General features: G+C 37.1%; 2 protein-coding genes across 2 annotated transcripts in view; both read right to left on the bottom strand.

The window, feature by feature from the left end:
* TRMT11 (tRNA methyltransferase 11 homolog) overlaps positions 1-22,630 on the bottom strand; it is a 496,326-nt gene that overhangs the window by 63,166 nt on the left and 410,530 nt on the right. The gene's annotated exons all lie outside the window — the stretch shown is intronic.
* The window catches only part of RSPO3 (R-spondin 3), a gene marked incomplete at its 5' end in the record, with an annotated part of 59,007 nt that overhangs the window by 36,205 nt on the left and 172 nt on the right, over positions 1-22,630 (bottom strand). The gene's annotated exons all lie outside the window — the stretch shown is intronic.

The raw sequence follows: 22,630 nt of genomic DNA, 5'->3' as shown, positions 1-22,630 counted from the left end.
CCCCAAGCGGCATTATTACAAAGTCAGCTTAATTGCCCCCAACAATCTGGGTCCTCATTTTACCTACCTCGGAAGGATGGAAGGCTGAGTCAACCTTGAGCCTGGTGGGATGCGAACCTGCACTAATTGCAGTCAGCTGGTGTTACTTAAGTAAGCATTAGCCCACTGGTCCACCAAGGCTCTAGTACCCCTGTGTATAATTTTACAGTTATCTTTCCCCCAAGTTCAATCAGACTGTAATCTTCTACGCAGAAACAGAAAGGATTATAAAATTAACAGTGAGATTTTAGCTAGTAAGTTCTGATTCAGACAAGTTTGGCAGCTGCACATTGTGAAAAAGTAGATTAATTGGTTAGATTGTACCAACCCATTTTCTTTTCAATAGGTAGTTGCTATTCAGACAGAATACATATACAATATCTCTATACCTGGTTAATTAAGAACCATGCCAATGTTCCTAATGAGTAGTTTTGCTCTCTTTCCTCATGTTACTGGGAAGAGTGTTTAAATTGGCTATTGAGGTGCTATCTACCCATCCTTGTCATAAATTTTTTTTTCCCATTTGCCAATCCTTAGTTTATATCCATTCAAGGTCAATGTTGAATGGCATCCTCTTGATTCATGAGTATACTGCTTATAATAGGCTGTACTACTGGCTGTACTATTTCTGGCGGTACCTGTATCCTGTCAGCATGACATTAACCAATGAGGAAAAACATCCACCATGGCACTGCAGAAAGAATGGTTTGGGTCCGATTTCACGATACTGCTAAGGTTTTTCCACCTGGTTTCTTTGTTCCTCTTTCTATAGCTCCTTCAGCTGTCTCCAAGAAATAATAATGTTGCTACTACAACAGATGTCTAATTAAGCTATTACTTCTATCCTGTATATACGACCTGTTGGATATTCCCAAGTGCTTGAATATTCTGGAATTCACAACATTCTTTTTCTGTAGCAATTATGAGGACCCAGATTGTTGGGGGCAATTAAGCTGACTTTGTAATAATGCCGCTTGGGGTGTGTGTGAAAACCCTAATAAGCATGCATATACATAGAATGAAGGCTACTGCTAAGCTTGTAAGCCGCCCTGAGTCTTCGGAGAAGGGCGAGATATAAATGGAATTAAAATTTAAAAAAAAAAATAAAAAAATATTATGAACTACTTCAAAAATTCCAATTTAATAAACAATTTGATAGATGGAAAGAGAAATTGATTCTCACGAAATAGAAGTCGAAATTTCCAATGAACCCTCAGATTATCTAACCCAGTTTAGAATTTAAGTCCTTGAAAATCCAAAATAAATCCAATTTTTTCCTTGAGCCTTGCAGAGCTTGAAGACATTTTTGAAAGAAAAAACAACAACCCACAAAACCTGAAAGCCCCAAAGAGGAATATATTCACGCTGATACTCTCACATCACCAGCAATGCAATCTGTGCACCCTTGTCAGAAAAAAAAAATTGCTTACTCCTGGTTTCAAATCAGAAGCAGATGAAATCATCGTCCAAGGCATGGAAAAAGAATGGAGTAAGGAAAAGGATGTTGGTCTGGTCTTCAAGAGGCAGAATTATATAGTGGCAAACCACAGTTTCCTGTCACACGTTAAAGCCTCTCAGATGTTAAGAGTATGAGTGCATCAATTATACCTCATGTTATGCCAAGGATATGCAATAATTTTGAGGCAGATCTGCAATGTAGTATACATGTGATCGACACCCAGCAAACGTGTTGTCCTGGTGGTTATAGTTAATTACCAACAGCCATCTACCACCAAATGAATTAGCTTCTTCAGACACTCCCAGTAAGAGCTTCATGAGACCAAAGGTATTTCTGCAAGTAAATACAGTTGTTTTGCAATGTGGCAGTTTCTGTTTATTTATTTATAAAACGATCAAGTGATACAAAGCTTTTGCCCCTGTCTGTGCCAAGCCAAAGTATGAACTGACTAGTTTTGCCTTTACGTTATGTATGAATTGAGCTACTGTTGCCTTGTAAAGCATGCTTTATATCTTACATATTGAATGTGAACAGATGATTGCTCATAAACCATGTTTAAAACAAGATATGGGTTATAAGATCCATATGTGCAACCTGAGCTAAATAATGCAGGGGAAACATGCATTTCTGTATTACTTGCACTGATTGTTTCTAAAAATATATATTAAGGTACATATCAATTGTTATTAGCTCTTGCTCGAGCTGACTTTACAGATGTCATTCATTATTTGCACAATGTAAAAAAAATGCAGTATTAGGAAAGCGTTATGAAATCACTGACTGTGCACCATTGTAACCAAAAGCTAAGTTGAAATACTTGGTTAGAAATTTAACAACTTCCATTGTTAAATGTCACATATTTCCTCATCAGTTCTCAGACTATCTGGGAGTCATTCAGTTCATACCATTAGCATTAGGAAACACCAGTAGCAAGTTTCTCTTACAGCCTTCTAAGTTTTTGTTATGCACAGTTTTTTTATAGAAGCCACAGAAATAACAGTAGGGACATTTTTTTTTAGTTTAAACCTTCTTTTCTTATTCCTGTACATACCACAAAATCCTGTAATTCTATTTCAGGATATTTTATGTTGCCCTATTTGTGAAAGAAATAAGACTTAATGCAATCATTTAGCTTTATTACAGAAATTGAACAAACAGTAAGACCCACTGAACTGAAAACAGTCCGCTGTGTATTATGGTTTTTTAGACACATATTGACACTCTCACTTATTTTTAAAGCCCCAGACAGAAAACCTAAGCAAAGGTCTTTAGCAAGTCCATGGGATCCACCATATATGGCTTTGTTTAGTTTGGTGGGTTCAAGTAGACACATATCTAATTGCCTTGACTTTTGCTCAATAAACTTTGGCAGTGATTTCAACATCCCAAGAAGGCACAACGTCATATTTGTTTATTGAGAAATAAGCTTCAGTGAAATCAGTTTGCTGAATTCTCTTTTCATTCAAATCTGTCTTTTCTAAAAAAAAAATGTTCTGTGAATGCTTCAACTGACCACAATCATGACAGACAGCAGAGTCCATCAAGTGGCAACCACAGCATATGGAAGATTGTGATTTGAACATGAAAAGTACATGATAAAGAGCAATTAAATAACAAAAATGAAATAAAAATAGTTACGTTGGTGACTGTATAATTAAGAGACAGGAAATGGTGTAATCAAACTGAATGAAAGTGGGCCGATTCTTGGGAATGGAGTTGATAAATACATGCAAGTCTGTGACAGTGGATGTTTAATTTTGAATGAAATGAGATCGGGCTATCTTAAGTAGTTGTTGTGGGTGTTTGAAAGTAGGAATCCACAGGCTAATGTTAGTTGTATGTTATATTCCATGAATGACCATAATGAAATGACCAGAAATTAGTTTTGAGTGGAAAAATGTTAAATATTCTGAATTAACGTGATCCATGAGTGGGAAAATACTGTTAGATGACATGAATTGATGTATGGGAATAAGATCAGAGATATAGAAAAAGTGACTGGACTATTAAGAGATTCAAGCATAAATAGTGACTGGTTAGCATCTGCTTTGAAAATTGGTGTTTTGAAAATATGATGCGAGTATAAGTCTACTTGAATGAATATAAATCTAAAAACTTGATTTTTGTCATAATGAAATATTGAGAAAATTAGTGAAGAATACAAGGTTAATGAGAGGTCCTGAGTGTGTAATATAACATTAGATCAGTAGATCAGTACTTAAATTAAGACTTAACATGGAAGAAAAAGAAAGAAGTAAAAAACAACGAAGAATCAGAGGATAAGAAGGTCTCTGCCCCCTTCCATAAATATATGAACTGCATTCAGTATCAAACCTATGAGATGCCCTGCTCCACATACATAGAAACTGCTTAGTGCCTCTGTAAGAAAATTTTTACTGCAAACTGAATTGGTCCTGAGTAGTGAGAGGGAAAGGAATCTTAAGTTGAATCTTCAAAGTCATTTTATTGTTTTAGGTGAGCCTGGTTTGACCACAGCAGTTCATAGAAAGGCATGGAGTTAGATTGGGCAGAATGAAAAAAGGTGCTGGATGAAATAAGGAAATGAAAAAGGCTGTCAATAGGAAAAATATGATTATAAGAGAATGGTTACCATCAACCTGAGGATGAATGATAGCTTCAAAGAATGTATTCAAAGGAAGGAAGAAAAGGATTAAAGGAGGTAAAGAAAATGCAAGACGTTTTAATGCAAATAAAGGCAGTTTTGAAATTGGGTGAGGAGGACTAGCCAAGAAGCCTCTGTAAAAGTAAATGGGGTTAAAAATAAAAGGGATTAAATCATTTGGAATAAAACTGAAGTGAGTGAATGCTGGAAATATATTTTAGAGAGGAGGATAGGAATGATAGTGCTATGTTAAGAATGAAATTGAAAGAAATTTTACTGTCAAAAGAAAAAAAGGACAAAAAAATAATAATAAATTCACTGAGTGTTTGAAAAATGACTGGGCTGCAGGTGTAGGGTGTGTAATTGGAGAAGTGTTATGATTGTGGTTTTCTTAAGTGCTGTGTGACTTATTTAACATGCGTGTGAAGTCAGTATCTGTTTCTGACTATTGGAAGAATGCTATTCCCTGTAAGGAAGGGAAGCAAGTTTCAGGGCAAGCCTACAGAGTGATTATTTTATTAAGCATACCAGAAAAAATGGTTGGACGAATTCTAGTTGAAAAGCTACAAGAGGTGACAATAAGAAAAAATTGGGATGTATAGTGAAGATTTATGCTAGTAATGGATGTGCAGAGTTTTGATCTTAAGTAGGTCACTGAGAAATGTATGAATGACAGAATTATTATTGTATGTTTGTTGATTTAGAGAAAGCATATAATAAAGTGAAGAAGTATGTTTTGAAATATTTTCCATGAGTATGTAATAAAAGGTTCATTGTATATGATAAGAACAATTCATGATGGCTGTAAACCATGCATGAGAATAAATGGAATACTGAATAAATGGTTCAATACTGAGCAGAGATTTAAAAAAAGATGTTTAACATCCCCTTGGATGTTTAAAATGTTTATTTATAATTGTCTAATTAGTGCTTGTAATGACTTTAGAGGTATGTTGATTATTGACTTATGGAAACGATTCAATACTGTTAATTGAAAACCAAAATAATTTGCAAAAAAATGTCAGATAGATTTTATGATACAACAAGAAGTATGGATCTAAAAATTAATGTACTAGATCAGAGTAGCTTTATAATAGGAAAAATGGGGTGAATTTCTAGAAGTTATTCTGAGATGAGGAAAGCCTACAATGGGTAGATGAAGTTATGAACATTGGAACAAAGATAGTGACATACATAAAAGAAGTATATTGTGGTGATTTGATCATAAATATGGACTGAACCGCAAAATATATGAAAGACAAGCCAATACGTTAAGGAGAATACTGAGAAAATCATGGCTGGATGGAATTGATAAGATCCTCTAAAAAACCAGAAATGTAAATGAAAATGTATGAAGTACTGTATATGAAGTATGTGGGCCTAGTGGAAAGAAGTACAGCTTGCAAACATAAAAATTACAAGGAAATGCAATGAATTTGTTTTAGTTTTATCTCTACTTCTTTTTTCTTTCTCTTATTGTGTGACTTAATTTCTTTGCTTACTATTTCATAGACCTTTTTTGTACTTTGAATAATGTTACTTAAGCTTAAAAGAAAACAGCATAATGGGTATGTTTGTACTGTGATACATCAGACTAGAACACAAACTTCAAAATAGGGGTTTAAGATTTGCCATTTGAAGTATCTGAATAATCCTATAGACACAGACATGTAGATTGATTGACTTTGTAATAGAGTTTTGAATGTGAGGAGAAATATAGACAGTTCTTCCCATGTCATATTTTAGGTTTATGTTGGAATGCCAACTGCAATACAAGAAATAAACTCTAGACATATTCCATGTGGCAAGAATTTCATAGGTGGGAAGACGAGAAGGTGTAGCAGATCCACAAAACTCTTCAACATGGGCTTAATGTTATTCAAAGGAAGCCTTGTAATGATTTCTTGGAAAGATGAAAGCATGAATCCAATTTCAAAGCTTACTGAAATCAATGAAGATTGGTCTGGGTGGGACTGCCTGTGGTAGCAAATTCCATTTCAAATGAAATGAGAGCTTTCTGCACTGAAAAACTATGGCTTCTCCTATTAGGTCTAAAATAATTTACTCTTGCTCTATTATAGCTAAATAACGTGTCCATTTTATGAGAAGAGAGAGATGAAAATAAATGTGCATGCCTGGAAGAAAGCAAGGGAGAGAAAAATCTCACTGCTGAAAAGAATTCTGCCAAGATAAACCTTAGAGAGTTTTATAAATTAATTCTATTCCACATGTTTATTTTTCTTTTGGAAATTCTAAATGGAGACCATTTAAATAATTTTATTGGCAACAGCATACTGTATTTTGAGAGAGACAGGAAGAGAGAGAGAGATAGTGTGTTTGTGTGTGTGTGTGTGTGTCTGGAACATGCTTGCTATTTTTTCACTAAAAAGTATGTTTCCCTTCTGACCTAGCAAATTAGATAAGATTTATACTTCTGACCTGACATTAGGTTGTTAAGATTTATTCTTATGTATTAATTTTATGACGCTTTTAAACCACTTATTTACAGCATGAGGAATATATTTATGGCTTAAGAAAAAGCAATTCTACTTTAGACAAGAGTAAAAATATCTTAGGGAGAGTCCCTTAGATTCGTGAAAGTAACAGATACCCCTACAGCTGATTTCTTCTGGAGCTTCGGGTATTTCCTTTGTTGTTTAATTGTTAATATTATACATTTCCATGTTGATTGGTGCATATTAATTTTAGACTATTCCAAAATTCTAGTTTAGTGATATCTACTGAAGTGAAAAACAAAATGGACCATTTGTTAAATTCCAGTGGCAATCAATCCCCAGCATGGAGAACAATCAAGATGAACTTCAATGGAATTTAATTTTTATTATCTATATTAAAATTAGGCAATTCAGCAGAACTTAACTTTAGATAAATTTAGTGCTGAGTTGCTAATGTTCGATGGAGAGATGTCACTGGGAGAAGGCAGACCAGCAAATATCCAGATCCTGAACCATGAAGAGTTTTAAAGATGATTACCAGCTCCTTGAAGCCAACTGGCAACCCAAACACTTCTTGAAGTAGAGGTTTTTATATGGAAGGGCACTCATAACTATCTGAGTCAACACATTCTGGTCCAGCTATAACTTCCAAATATTCTTCAAGGGCAGTCTCACTTTCAATTGAGGGGTGATGAAGATGAAAGTGGAAGTGAATATACCCTCCTCTTCCAGGAAAGGTCACGATTAATGCACAAGATAAAAATTTGAAAAGGGCCTCTTTGTCACAAATATATTTTATGTGCTAGATAAACATTATAATCCTTATGCTAATGAGAAGACCTCTAACAGAAACTGCAGCAGATTTTTCCTAAGAAAAACTTGGAAAATCACGACGAGCACCTGTACCTCAGACCAATAGGCAACCAAAGTGCAGGGATTAGCCTATTCCAAGGTAAAAAAAAATCCTGAACCTTGGGTTGTGCCTTCTATGTGGCCACCCAAGCTCTTTGGGACAGCCTTTCACCTTAGATTCGAGGGCTCCCTATGCTTTTAGCATTCTGGAGGGTTGTGAAGACTCAGCTCTTCCCCCAAGCATTGGGCTAGGATGAAAGTTGAGCTGAGTGGCTGTTTGGTCTGATGTCTGTGGGGAAGTGTATTTTTGTTTTTAGCTATGTTTTGATGGAGGTTGTGAGCTGCCTAGAATCATTAGATAGGTGACCCTATAAATAAATTTGAAACTCAAATACTTTGGCCAGCTAATGAGAAGGAAGGACTCACTGTAGAAGAGCCTAATGCTGGGAAAGATTGAGGGCAAAAGAAGAAGGGGACGACAGAGAATGAGGTGGCTGGATGGAGTCACTGAAGCAGTAGGCGTGAGCTTAAATGGACTCCAGAAGATGGTAGAGGACAGGAAGGGCTGGAGGAACGTTGTCCATGGGGTCGCGATGGGTTGGACACGACTTCGCAACTAACAACAACATAAATAAATAATGAAAAGCTCACAGTATGCCAGCTAGACAGCAACACTTGAAGTAATCAAAACTGGAAACATGACTTTCAGCCCACTCTGAATGGGTTGGGGCAAGTAGAAATTATTGGTGCATCCCCTCCCAATGGGGAAAACTTAGCGGTGCAGATATTCCCTAAATATGTGCAACTGAAACAATGGTAAATAGTTTCTCTATTAATCCCATTTCTATTTCTCCTTCCTCTGTCATTGCTCTTGTGTTGATTTTATGTGTATTTGTAATCTATTCAGGATTTGTTGTTCAGTCATTAAGTCATGTCCAACTCTAGATGACCTCATAGACATGTCAGACTTCGCTCTCCAGTTCTCACAACCATACATTACTACTGGGAAAATCATAGCTCTGACTATACACATGTAATGACAGCACTTTATTGAAATAAGAATAGCAAATTTACTGTATTAGCATTTGAGGTATAAAAAGGTTTGTTAAAAAAGAAATGTTCAGGACTCTGAGAGTTCTGTAAATTAATGGATTATTAGAGGATCCACATTTTTTCAACCCTTGGTTATAACGTGATTTTTGTCAATGTTAATCTATTACCACAACCACTCCCACTTTATGGGTGAGTTCCTAAGCAAATGCTCTTTTAAAAAAAAGGCTTGAATAATATGAACCAACACAGTGTTGGCTTTTGCAACCTATTTGGATTTTATGGCTTCAGTTCAAGCAATACTTCTTAATATGTATCCTTATATAGTCATCTAATGTAAGAATGTCCTGCTTTCAGAAGCAGCTTAGAAACATTGCTATAGTAAAAAATAAATATGAGGGATTTTTAATCCTTTTTCCACTGAAATTGTAGATTTCATTTAACAGGTCAATTATATTTCTCCTCTTTTATTCTGATACTTTAAAAAAATCCACAATACTTCAATTCTAGAGTTCTTGTGAAATCAAAACTATAGTTCTAGACAAGTTTACTTTTGGGTATTCTTACAGTAAGCCCAGTTAAAGATAACCAGATTTCTCTCCAAATAATTATGGGGATACTTTAGGACATAATCAAAGAGCCCTGCAAACTTGGAGTATTTCCAAACAATCTTTGAGGCAGGAACCAACAGGATATACTATAACTGCCACCTTGTCACATTTGTATCAACTGCATGTAATTTGTCTAAATGTCAATGATAGGCAATTGAATTAATTATAAACTATCTTTTCAATATTTACACTACAAAAGCCACAAAATACAAATAAACACCCTCACTATCAGAGTCCTCATTTACCCCATGTTCCAAAAACAGTATTTGAATAATTCTCTTCTCTGTTACTCATACCTTAAATTCTTTTCATAAAAGTTTTATGTAGCTTTTACAGCTTTGAATGGTATAGGATTTTTATAGAGCAGGCCAATTGATGCTTGGCAATCAGGCAATGGTTCCCCCCCCCCCAAAAAAAAAAGAAAAAAAAAGAGGAGAAGCAGAGTTACAGCAAAGTAGCCTAAATGCAACAAAGAGCACAGAGGTAAAGGAGTGTTGGTTTGGGCAGAATCCCCTCACACTTAGTAACATCTCTGTCATATACCTCTTGAATCCAGGCACAACAGAAGATGCAAATGAGGTTCTGTCATATGCCTGGAAGCTGTTAGAATCCACATGAGACAAACAGGCTCATGTTCAGTTTTAGCACAGAGGGCTGAATTTGGAAGATCTCTGTTTCTAGTGATATCCCATCTTTGTCATAGATAGCGTTAGGGAGAACTGGTCCATAATCTGGTGCTCTTCCTGGACTCTTACTTCCTGTTCAAGGACAGGTGTGCCTAGAAGTGTCTTTACACAGTTTCATCTTATACACCAATTAACAAGAGCCTTGGTGGAGCAGTGGGCTAATGCCTCCTTAAGTAACACCAGCTGCCTGCAATTAGTGCAGGTTCGAGTCCCACCAGGCTCAAGGTTGACTCAGCCTTCCATCCTTCCGAGGTAGGTAAAATGAGGACCCAGATTGTTGGGGGCAATAAGCTGACTTTGTAAAAATGCTGCTTCAGGGGGGGGCGAAAGCCCTAATAAGCTGGCATATACATAGAATGAAGGCTATTGCTAACCACATTGATTTGTGCTTCTTAGATTGTAAGCCACCCTGAGTCTTCGGAGAAGGGCGGGATATAAATGGGATTAAAACAACAACAACAGCCTTTTCTGAATTAGGAGACCCCACTCTTAGTCATTCGTGCCTTGATCCGGGCTACGGCAGCACCCCCTACATGGGACTGCCCTTGAACGGCATTACAATCTGCAGTAAATCCAGAATGGTTTATCTACTTTTGAATACTAGTCAGTTTACCATGGAAAACAATTACTTTGAGAGCTGTGCTAGATACAGTTTATTCCTGTTGGTTGTCAGCTTTTTGCTCAGCACCTGCTTTCTTCTCACAGTAACTTTTGCCTAATTGATAAATCTGTCTCTCTACTCTTAGAGACTGTCATATACAGAGACCTTAGTGAATCACATTCTTTGTTATATTCCCCCTTTTTTAGAATAGCAACCCTAGGAAATACTACTGTTCCCTATTCATCTGAGGTTCATAAGAGTGCATAGAAGAGCAACAAAGATGATTAGGGGATGGAGGCTAAACTGTATGACGAACGGTTACAAGAACTGGGAATGTCTAGTTTAATGAAGAGATTTATTTATCAAATTTATTTGATGCCCATCTCAGGTTCAGGCAAGTAGGGTTGACATGATAGTAGTCTTCCAGTATTTGGGGGATTATCACAAGAAGAGGCAAAGCACCTGAGAGCAGACAAGAAATGGAAACTTAACAAAGAGAGATCCAATCTCTTTTCTGTCAGTGAGAACAATTAATCAATGGAATGGCTTGCCTCCAAAAGTTGTAGGTACACTACTACTGGAGGTTTTGAAGAAGAGATCAGATAGCCATTTGTCCAGAATGGCATAGGATCTCCTGCTTGAGGAGGGGGTTGGACTAGAAGACCTCTAAGGTCCTTTCCAACTCTGTTACTCTGTTACTCCTGGAAAAATCTCTTCCAGGAACCTTTTGGTATATGAGGGATAGGTTGGTTCCTTCTGATAGGGGAATGCATGTTGGATATTCTTTCTGCTTTGTCATTATTATTATAGTTTTATCATTTTAAAAGTTGTGTTATTTAATAAGGTTTGTGAACTGCTTAGCATCACCTGGTGATTGAAGCAGCATGTTAAGCTAATAAAAAGAAACAGGCATAGATTGGCGACATAATATTGCAATCCTCTACAAGTTTTCTTGAACATTTTATTGATTCAGTTGTTTTACTTTAAGCAGACAACTGTGGTATTATATACTATTAACATTGTATCAATAATCTCCAGGAACTGGTCTATTTTTAAGTAATTTTAGGGTTGAGTCAACTTTTTCAAGCAGTAATTTAGGAATGCGAGAAAATGTTATGGATGAATTATAACAATGTCAAGGTGAAGTAATGCAAGTCATAAAATATTTCCAGATTCTGACATTTTGTACCTTTGATGAAGAAGCAATAGACTAATGTTTACTGTTGCTATGTGGGAGATTTGCTTCATGGAATATAGTTAATTTTCTTTCCTCTGACCAATAGAGCTGATAGGAATCAAATATCATGTTCTTCAATAAATTGTGTTGGTTCAGTGAATATGCTGATAACACACATAAATTTCATAAACTACATTAAAGTGTCATGGTTTTCCAGCTTAAATTTGTGCAAGGGGATTCAGAGATGCAATGCAGGTGTTTTTACATTAGCTAGTTATTGCTACATTTGTGATTTATATGTGGATTCAGTTCAAATACTCTCCAAAGTATAACAGAATCTGGTGTTGCCAGGTAACGTCAAATATGTTTAGCTATATGAATAGTGTCTAAACTTCAAATTCTTAATAGAGCTAGTTTTCAATTCTCAATAAATTATAAGCCTGTCATGACAAAAGTGATGTTATTGTAGTCATCGGAAAGAAAAAGGCAATCTTTTTGAGAAACATTCTGTTTTATGAGTGAACCAGTCTGTCTTTCTCCCTTTCTGTATATATTGGGTAAGGTTTATTTATTCATGTTTAACTTTATATTCTACTTTTCTTCAGAGGGCTCAAGGTGGCCTACATCATTTTACTCTCACAACTATCGCCCTCTGGGGTATGTTGGTCTGAAAGAAGGTGGCAGATAGAGCTATCAGCACCTCTAATTTGAGAGCAAAATAGTCTTGTCCTGAATCGCTTAAAGCAGCTGTTCTACCACCACCACCCCCTCTGAGATTATGAGACTTCAACTGGAAAATTAGAGCTTTGTTTGAGAAGTTGCAGATCGATGCTATGTTACTCAATGTCCACACAAGACAGCCCAAGAGACAAGTCCCAAAATCAGACAATGAGCTTCCATAGCTGAGGTGGACTTTAACCTGAAAGTGAATATGAGAACTCACAGATCAGGACTGTTAAGTGTGAATTAGTAATTGGATGGATAATTGTTGAACTCATTAAATTCACTGGATAGATAATTATGCTAGTCTGTTGTGGCAAGAAACAACAGGCTTTGTATTGTTTTTTTTTTAAAAAGGAGAATTATTAAAATTAAAATAAGGAGAATCTCCCCAGATTTCATCCACATTTTTAATCTTTATTTTTGTTTGTTTTGAATCACATTCAATCCTTATGGTAAGGAAGGCTGTTTGCACTGTCTTGCTATATAGATTCAGATAGCATTGCTTATACACATAACTGCTAAGACATTAATTTTCATGGCACATTGGAGGGGGGCGAAAACCTATTTTCAGAAGTAGATGGTAAACCATAATAAGGTTATTCTAGAGTTGGTGCTCTGTTTTTGGAATGCATTCTCCATAGGGGCTCGACAGGTAACTGTCTTATGTTTTCAGCACCAGGTAAAACCCATTTAATTGGCTTACAGATTTTAGTTATTATAAATATTATTAATGTTAATGTTTTAAATCAGGAATACATTTGAGGAGATGTGTCACTGCTTAAAAGAAAATATTAACCCTTCCCAGCTCTGAAACATTCTTCTGACTACAATTTTATCATCAACTATGATCAGTTGTTTTTCAAGCGTTCAGTAGCCAAGCTAGAAATATTTTTTAGTTGCTAGTCACACTAAAAATGGGCATATTTTTTCTTGTTCCTTCTGATTTTATTCTGATAATAACTAGATCAAGCCTGAGTATTTAAAGTAAGTACTATCAGATGAGGCTGCAAAAATCTGGATGACCATAAGATGGCAGCAAAGAGTTGGAGTTTTATGTATTTATTTGTGGCCGTTACTTGGGGATCAAGATTTTACAGTTGAGATATGGTTGCTCTTACTACAGACTTCACTACAGAATGCTCCTGATAGTAGGTGTGAAAGCTAGGGAAAATGTAAAAATCTGTCAACATATAAGAATCAGATTTTTCCTTTTGTTGCTGTTGTTTAGTTTTTGTTTCCCCTGTCTCCTTCAGGCATGAATTCTCTCAAGTCCTCAAGTCTTTCTGTAGGTCTTACGATGAAGTCACAAATGAGTTATATTGTATTAAAAAAACTAGAGTATAAATTGGCTACTTCCTTATATGGAAGGCAGGAAGAAAAGGAAGTGATCTTAGAGAGAAGCAAATATAAGGAGACAGTGGTACCAAGTTTAAAAAAAAGGGAAAGGACAGAAAATGATCCGAATATAGTAAGGAAATAATCTATGACAATCATTTGGTACTTAAGTATCTAGAAGTCCTGTTATTGTATCCCTTTGCTGTCATCTAGTGGTCCTTGGGATTCTTCCAGTCTAGTCTTAACTTCATAGTTAGGTGCCCCTGAATTTATACTGGCAAATGAAGACCAATTCACAATTACTTTCCAGCTGCTGCACTAATCTTTCAAATAAAAATCTATTAAAATAGGAAGGAAATAAATAAATGAGGAGCAGACCAGAAATCTGTTAAGACACACCTAAAATGTTTTCATCTTCTATTGTCCTTCTAAAACTTATTAGGAACTTATCGAGACTCTAGAAAGAGTACAGAGAAGAGCAACAAAGATGATTGGGGGACTGGAGGCTAAAACATATAGGGAACGGTTGCTGGAATTGGGTATGTGTAGTTTAACAAAGAGAAGGGTGAGGGGTGACATGATAGCAGTGTTCCAATATCTCAGGGGCTGCCAAAGCACCTGAAAGCAGGACAAGAAGCAATGGATGGAAACTAGTCAAGGAAAGAAGCAACCTAGAACTAAGGAGAAACTTCCTTACAGTTAGAACAATTAACCAGTGGAACAACCTGCCTCCAGAAGTGGTGAATGCTCCAACACTGGAAGTTTTTAAGAAGAGACTGGACAGCCATTTGTCTGAAATGGTATAGGGTTTTCTGCCTTAGCAGGGGGTTGGACTAGGTCTCCAAGGTCCCTTCCAACTACTACTACTACTACTACTACTACTACTACTACTACTACTTATTATTATTATTATTATTATTATTATTATTATTATTATTATTATTATTATTATTATTATTATTAGGGTTTAGAAGGTCAGCAGGTTCAGGCCTAATTAATTATGGAACATAGACCTCTAGGAAATTACCAAACTACAGGCTGAACTGAGAAGTCAAACAAATGCCAGAAGGTGGCAATGGAAAAACAGTTCCATGCTGTTGCCAAGAAAACATGGCGGATGTGTGTGATCATGAGCAAAGTTAGATTTGGATCTATTCCATTTTTTAACTAGCTATAATACAAATTATTTTGCTTTTGTTTTATATATTTTGGTATCACCTTGTTTTTTATGTTTTAATATTCTGATTTTTAAAAGAAGCCAGCAAAGGTTGCGATTTTTATAAGCTATTCTGCCATGCTGCTGCTGCTCAGGCAGAAGGGAGGAAAGGCTGCCCAGATACGTGCCATTTTCTTTGCGGCCTGCTCTTCCACATTGCCATTAAAGTTTTTACTGAAAGACAGTTTCAGGGCAGAGATTGGTAGAGCCACTGCCATCTTTTCTCCTCTCACCCAGTATTTATGGCCAGAAAATTGACCATCAGTTGCTTTCCTGAATATGTGATGAGGATGGGTTGGGTGTTTTATTTTAATTTTAAATGTATGTATGTATGATGTATGTATGGCTTTGGAAATATCAATCGTTTGATTGAGATGCTATGGAAACTGGAGAGATTGATATTCTCACAAAGACAATGTCAGTAGATTTCTCATGATAGTAGGTCATATCTGCCTAATATTCTCAGCAGCATCAATAGGAAATCAGGAGAAATGATACTAGATAATTTTCCATTGCCTATGTACCAATAACTTTTCCTAAAAGGAGAAGTCTAGACTTGGTTGTTTTGTTTCACAAAGTAAAAAAAAGTACCCAAGCAAATGATTTTCTGAAAAGATTATAACCCTTCCTTCCTTCCTTCCTTCCTTCCTTCCTTCCTTCTTCCCTCCCTCCCTCCTTCCTTCCCCCCCTCCCTTCCATAGAAACTGATCAGTTGCTGTTTTCAATAATAACAACAACTCCGTGGACTGAATGAAGGCAAACTTCTCTGGCAGAATGGAGAACTAGAGCTCAGATCCTGAAGATCCAGTGCAGTTTCCTTCTGCAGATAGAGGGGAGCTGAATTCTGCAGACAGGTCCATCTGTTAATGACCACAACCACAAGCAGGTGCACCAGGATTGCAGTCATTGAGTGAAACAGTCACACAGCTGTCATATTAATAACCGCTTTGCTCAATGACCGAGACTACAATCTCAGTTGACCCAGTCCCAGCTCCTACCCTTTGGAGGACCATTTTGTATGCCCTGAGGTGAGATCCATACCCACTCTTCTGATCTTCTGTAAGGCCGGAAGACCTGGCCCTGGGGCCCCAATGGGAGGTCCCCATTCTGGAGGTGGCTATTATATTAAGAAAAGACCCCACCTCACCCTGTGTACTTTGTGCTCCTTCTCATCACTTATTACTTATTATTGTTTTATTATTATGTCTATTGGTTTTAAGGTTTGTAAGCCACTTAAGAGTGGCACATAAATGTAATAAATAAATAATAAAAAATAAAACATTGTGGTTTAAGTCACTACCTGTATAGCAAGGAAAATCTATACATAATCATATAGATCAGGGGTAGGGAACCACAGCCCTTTTATGACTTGTGTACTTCAGAATTCTGGGAGTTGAAGTCCGTAAGTCATAAAAAGGCCATGGTTCCCCACCCCTAATATAGATTGAGGATCACAAGTACAGAGGAAACTTGATAGTGCAGAACTACAGTTCTGATAAGTTAGAGAAGGATTCCTTATGATAGGAAGAATAATGTGGAATTTGTTTTGCCCACCCAAATCTAAGAACATTTATTTGGGACACTTTTCAGTATAAATGTCTTGTTTTCCCCCCCTTATCCATGCTGTTGAAATAGCTACCAGCATGGAGAGAAACCCCATCCCTGCCCTTTAAAAAAAAATATTTCCAGGCCAGGTACAGCAGAAACCAAGTAATGTTCTGGCCAATTGTCCAGGCTGCTCTTACATTTATAGAGAAGGAAGGGAAAAAAACGATGAAAAATATTCATATACAGTATTCATAGTGGATGTCTGTTTTCAACCTCCTAACGTTCCTAAATGGCTAACTGATGTGTACATGAGAAGCCTGCAAATAGATATATACAATGTAAATAATATTAAGTAAACAAAACAAAATGTCGATTGGTGGCCCCCAGGGGGAGAGCGTTCTCTGTGGGCGCGCCAGACCTATGGAACCGCTTGCCGGTTGAGCTCCGGATGGCCCCCGACCTTCGCTCCTTCCGGCGCAATCTCAAAACTTTCCTTTTTGAACAAGCTGGCCTGGCCTGATGGGATGGGGTTGGGTTTTATAAATCGGTTTTAACTTTTAACGTGTACTAATTTATTTATGGGCATTGCTGTTTAATTACTTTTTAATTTTTGTATCCTGTTTTTTATTATGTATTGCCCTGTTCACTGCCCTGAGTCCTTCGGGAGAAGGGCGGTATACAAATTAAAATAATAATAATAATAATAATAATAATAATAATAATAATAATAATAATAATAACAACAACAACAACAATAATAATAATAATAATAATAATAATAATAATAATAATAATAATAATAATATAAAGGAATGGATGACAGCAAAAATGATAGGCTGGAGCAAATGGAATATAATATATAACAGGTTAGGAGCGGGGTGCTTTCTCCCCCTTTTTCTCCAAAATAGCCATCCATTTAACTATGAGATATCATGAATGATGTCCTATAAAAGGAGGAGAGAAAAACACGACATAATAGCCTAAAACAAAGCTTGATTCTGCATCACATATAATGATCCTACTTAATGCTTCTACTACAATACATGTGAAAATCAGTCTCAAGACCAGGTAAATTAACACATGCATGGTCACAGACACACAAAAGCAGCAAACCAACAAACAAAAACCAGCTGCATTAATTATTCTACTTCAAGACTATAATGTTTTTATGTACTGTATTTGGTTTGTTTATTGGTTGCAAATTTGGGGGAAATGTCTGTTATATGTCTCTTGAGCTATTGACTGATTTTATCACAGAGCATCTCTTCCAATTATTTAATATATACTATTATTTCTCCATGTAAAATGACAGAAAATAAGACTTATTGAATTAAATGGAATATATTTCTGAAAAAAAATGTGTTTTGGCTCTTTCATTGTTACACTGTTATCCTTCTAAATTCTCAAACTGTGTTAATCTTAAGAAATCTTACTCAAATGAAACAGAATGTTCCATCGCTAATGTCTTTAAATCTTTCTATTGCCTGCTATATGTTATCTGAATAAATTGCAGCTGAAATATTGGCTTTATCTGCCAAAAAAGTGTGTTTCTGTTGACAGTGCATTTATACGACTGACTTTTCTCATAGTCCTCAACTGATCCTCAGATGAACCTAAGACAGCAAACTTTCCAGAAATGATAAAATAAGTGTCTTCTTTCTGACAGAAAAAATACTTTATAAGTTAAATATGAATACTCTATGCCTGTAAGGTGATTACTTCACTTCTCTTTCATGCAGGGCAAAGCAGGACTATTAGGCTGACCACAAAAGAAAATTTTGTTCTTTAAGAAAAAGAAAAAAACCTCTTTTTTCATTTTAAATGTACTCCATTAATTTATTCATGATGAATAAACTATTTGATTACATGAACATTGTTTTCTGGAAAGAACATTACCAAATATCATTTTTGGTTTGCACAGGAAATTTAAGGTTCTCATGAAGTCTGCCCACCAGACGAAAATGTGACCACATACCAGTAGTCTTTTCACCACAACTTGTTTTTCTCTTGTTATTTTTCTGGTTTCTTCACCCATAAAGCCAAAGCCTCAGTCTGAAACTCAAAAGTTGTTTTTAATTGGCCTAATTTAAAAGGAGGAAATATCAAATCCAATTACTGTGTTCTGTTGGGAAGTTTTGCAAAAACTAGGAGAGGTCCAGTGAAGGGACGGTGCAGCCCCCAACCCCAACCCCAATTTCCCCCTCACTCTTGTGGACATTTCTCTTTCTCTTCCTGTCTTCCTGCCAGTGCTTTATTTGTAAAAGAAAAAGGTGCCGGAACTCACACATGTCATACAACCCGCCTTGCCTACCCTACAAGGTTCCATCCAAAAAAGGTGCCGGAACTCCGTTCTGAGCGTTCTATGAGAAAAAAAGCCCTGCTTCCTGCACTCACCTATTATATATGCAAGAAGACTGATGGCTTACAGTTGGATAAAGAGAGAAATCCCATCCTAAATTCAAAGCCAATTTTGAAACATACCCAGGTTCCATCCTCCTCACCAGTATGCTTTGTCCAAATATTCTTGCAGATGCAGATACTACATGGAAGAATAAAAAGAATAGAGGACACACAACTCCACAATTTCCATATGCCGAAACTGTTGCGTTTCACTAGCAGTGCTGCTGAATTTAGAAAACACCAGCAGCTGATGAGTGATAAATATTAATTTTGGACGTCTACCACCATTCATTTAAATGGAATCTCTTCTTAGTTACCTTTCGAAGCTACAACCCTGACTCTCATTGTATGCTTTTCTTCCCTTTGCTCTGAACCCAAGTAAGAGGAGTAGCTGCCTTTAAAGTAAATCTTTGTCCAACAGTGGACAATTTTACATTCCCTGATTAATTTGTAAAGATGATAAACAATAACATGCTGATTAAAAATCTGCTGATCTTATTATCATCTCATCTGCCCAAATGTTCATTGTCTCCAAATACAAGTTTAGGGGCTGTGATTGTTGCTTTTGAAGGCAAAACATTGATAGAAGCAAAGCAATAGGCCTTTTAAATACTTGCACAGAATTCTAGGTAGCACCTCATCCTTGTAGCCTCTGAGCACCTTTGCAAGAAGGAGCAAGCCCACATCTGCAAAGGGGAGAGTGACTTGTGTATATGAGTGCTGCATGGATTTCCACAGCAATCACCAGAGGTCGCACCTCTCACAGTTTTGGAGCTCCATGCAAAGAACTGAAAATTCAGGGAGAGATGGAAGATCTTGGAGAAAATTGAATTGAGTAGGTAATGCCCAGGGAAGTCCTTCCTCCCTCTTAAATAATTATCAGTTCATTTGGGCAAATGGAAAAATAAAACTAGTTTGGTTTTGTATCTTTCTTCCTCATGGATCCTGAAGAACCTATTTCTTGGTTCATTTTTTTTTCAATCTGAGGGAGATATAAATAAAAACATATATAGGTATTTTTGCAGTGTCTAAGCTACGCCTGTATGTCCTCCTATTAAGCCTTGATCTTTGATTGCAAGCAAGCATAAGCTGAAACTGTAATCCTACGCCAACATAATTGATGGGCAGTGATAGAGATCTGTTACCTAAGTATCACTGTAATCAATCAGCACAGCAATTTTAGAGGATGCTAGTAAGGTACCAATGCAAGTCAGCGTAGTAGATAAAAACTTTGCCTTGCAAATGTAGACTCTGGTGTTTGGACATCTTTCAGAATCAACCCACAAGCAAGTATAAAATAAACTCCCCGTTCCACTGTAAGAGCAGGAACAAGTGAGAAATCAGAAGAAATTGATTTATTTCAGCCTTCCTATTGGACAGATGACTTGAATTTACTAGCGTGCAATCAGATAACGCATATAAATACTTAAATATCTTCATCGGATACATTTAATCCTATAGGAGATATATATATATATATATATATATATATATATATATATATATATATATATATATATATATATATATATATATATATATATATATATATATATATATATATATATATATATTTGTTTGAGAGAGGAGAGGGGCAGAACCCCCACGTCTATTTTGGTGTCCTTTCAGCAACTCAATCTAAAAACTCTGAAACCAAATCTGTCTAGGGGCTAGTCTTGCTAGCTAGACTGCAGAAGAGCGGAGGTGCTCTGCAGAAAACATAGTAGTCCATTGCCCAAGGTAATCTCACCTGGCTGGTTTTCAAAGCCTTAGATTACCTTCTCTCAGTTCAGTGGACTGTAGAATGTCTGAAGATCCCTTGCAAAAAGGGAACCCTCAGTGAAAGCAGACAGGCCTTCTTTCCTAGAGTCCACTGCTACAAAGGAAGCCTTTCAAGAGATATGCAAGCCATGGTGGGGAAAGGGAAGGTTGGGCAAAACCTAGGAAATAACCCAGCGTACTTTAAAAAAAAAACACACCCTGAATACAGACTCCTGTGTGTTCTGACATTTCCCTCTCCCTATCAGAATGGAAACGCTAAGCAAGAGGAAACTAAGCAGCCCTTTTCACAAGTACAGTGTCAGAAGGCAGAGGGTGAAATACTCATGAAGATGAAGCCGGCCCAGAGGGCTTGCTGACACTTTCAAGAAAAGTCTTAGAAATATAAATCTTGAGGGAGGACTAGGCCAGATGGACATTTTTGTTTTCTGTTTTATCTTCTGCAAAGTGGTGCTGTTGTTCACAAGAGAGATAGAAAAAGGTAATTCTGCCTTCTCCAACCTGGTGCCCTCCGCTGCATAACTTTTAATCCCATACTAGTTGGAATATACCAGAATGGGGGATGATAATGAGCGAAAGAACACTGTCTCTCTCAATATATTGGGGGGAAAATGAAAAGCAAGACCAAGCTGAGTCCCACTCTTCTGAACTTACCTTTTTTAAAAAAAATCCCCTTCTTCCACCTGACTTAACACTGCAAACTAATTAAGACACACTTTTAAGTCATATATTGTATTTAGTTTTGAGACCGCCTCATCCGCTGCCTTGAAATGAAGCCATGAGACAAAGACCATCTACGGATATCCTAGACCCCGAAACACCAAAGTTAGACGTGGCTTATGTTTGGAAACATGGCGCCCATCATTGTCTCTACAATGTTCCTAGGCCTCTGCGTAGTTCTGAGTAGGAGCAAGGCAAGATCCAGCCAAAATTAAGCCAGCAGTACTTATGATGTATAAATGAAAATATACTATTGAAATCAGGCCCAAATCTATAAACACTTCCACGTGACGAAGTTGAACTTATTTCTCAGTGAGAACGTTGAGATTGTACTGCTCAGCAGCACTCAGTTATGATTATGTCCTGTGGCTCAACTATGTTTGTTGTACAAAATACATCTGGGATATTTTTGTGACCTTTAGGCCGACCAGTTATCCTCCTTCCTTAGAGAGGTGAGATAGATCGGATGATCCTTGCCTTCCTCCAGCCCCAAGGTGGAATTTTGACAAGAACCTTCTCCTAGGGCATTTATTTCAACATTCCAATGTTGTAGTTCAAGAAAAGCCTTTGGAGTCTCCCCCCCACCCCACTCCCATAATACATCTCCAATGTGTCTGTCTGTCTTTCTCTCTCTTTTCGTTTTTTACTGGCTACAGCATGTAACCATTTGACAAATCGGACACCAGTTTACCACTAGGTGACTAGGAGCTTGGAAGGAAGACAGACCTCGTTTCAATAGCTCCGCAAAAGAACCAGCGGGCACTTGCTGGGACCCATCTGGGCCTCACCAGTGTTTCATTGCATCGGGAGCAGAAGCTAATCAGCCACACATCCTATAATTGGATGTGGGGCACAGTTAGGCTTCCCGGATCCCGAACGACACACCAGCTAGCGGTAGACTAATACATAAGGAAGAGGTTAAGCTTTCGTTAATCAAATTTCGCTCGGGTCGTTTCTAAGCTTTTGACGAACAAAGAGAGGCCGAGAAAAGCTTTTCCTTCGCAGACCATAGCGCGAATTCCATTTTTTCAAATTACTTCAGTTGGTAGGCTTTGTTCCACTAATTTAACAAGACTCAGGAAGCACGGTCAGAAACCAACTTACTTGGAAGCAAGTCTCCTGAAAACCTGCTCCTACACTTCCTCCACATCAAATCCCACCACTACACTTGCTTCAGTGTATGTATAGGATCGCTTTGCCCGGCAACGAGACGCTGCGACCCTAGGTGTCTTTACCTGGCACAGCGGGCCACACTGAACGTTAACGGTGATTCTTCCCTACAGAAGGCTAAACAAATAAATAAAGATCACAGCAGCGACCCGTCACTACAGAATGCTCCTCTCTTTATTTAAGAG

This window comes from Vipera ursinii (genome assembly GCF_947247035.1).
Source record: "Vipera ursinii genome assembly, chromosome: 1".
NCBI lineage: Eukaryota > Metazoa > Chordata > Lepidosauria > Squamata > Viperidae > Vipera > Vipera ursinii.
Note: the sequence above shows the minus strand (reverse complement) of the source record. Positions and strands in the feature narration are given on the sequence as shown.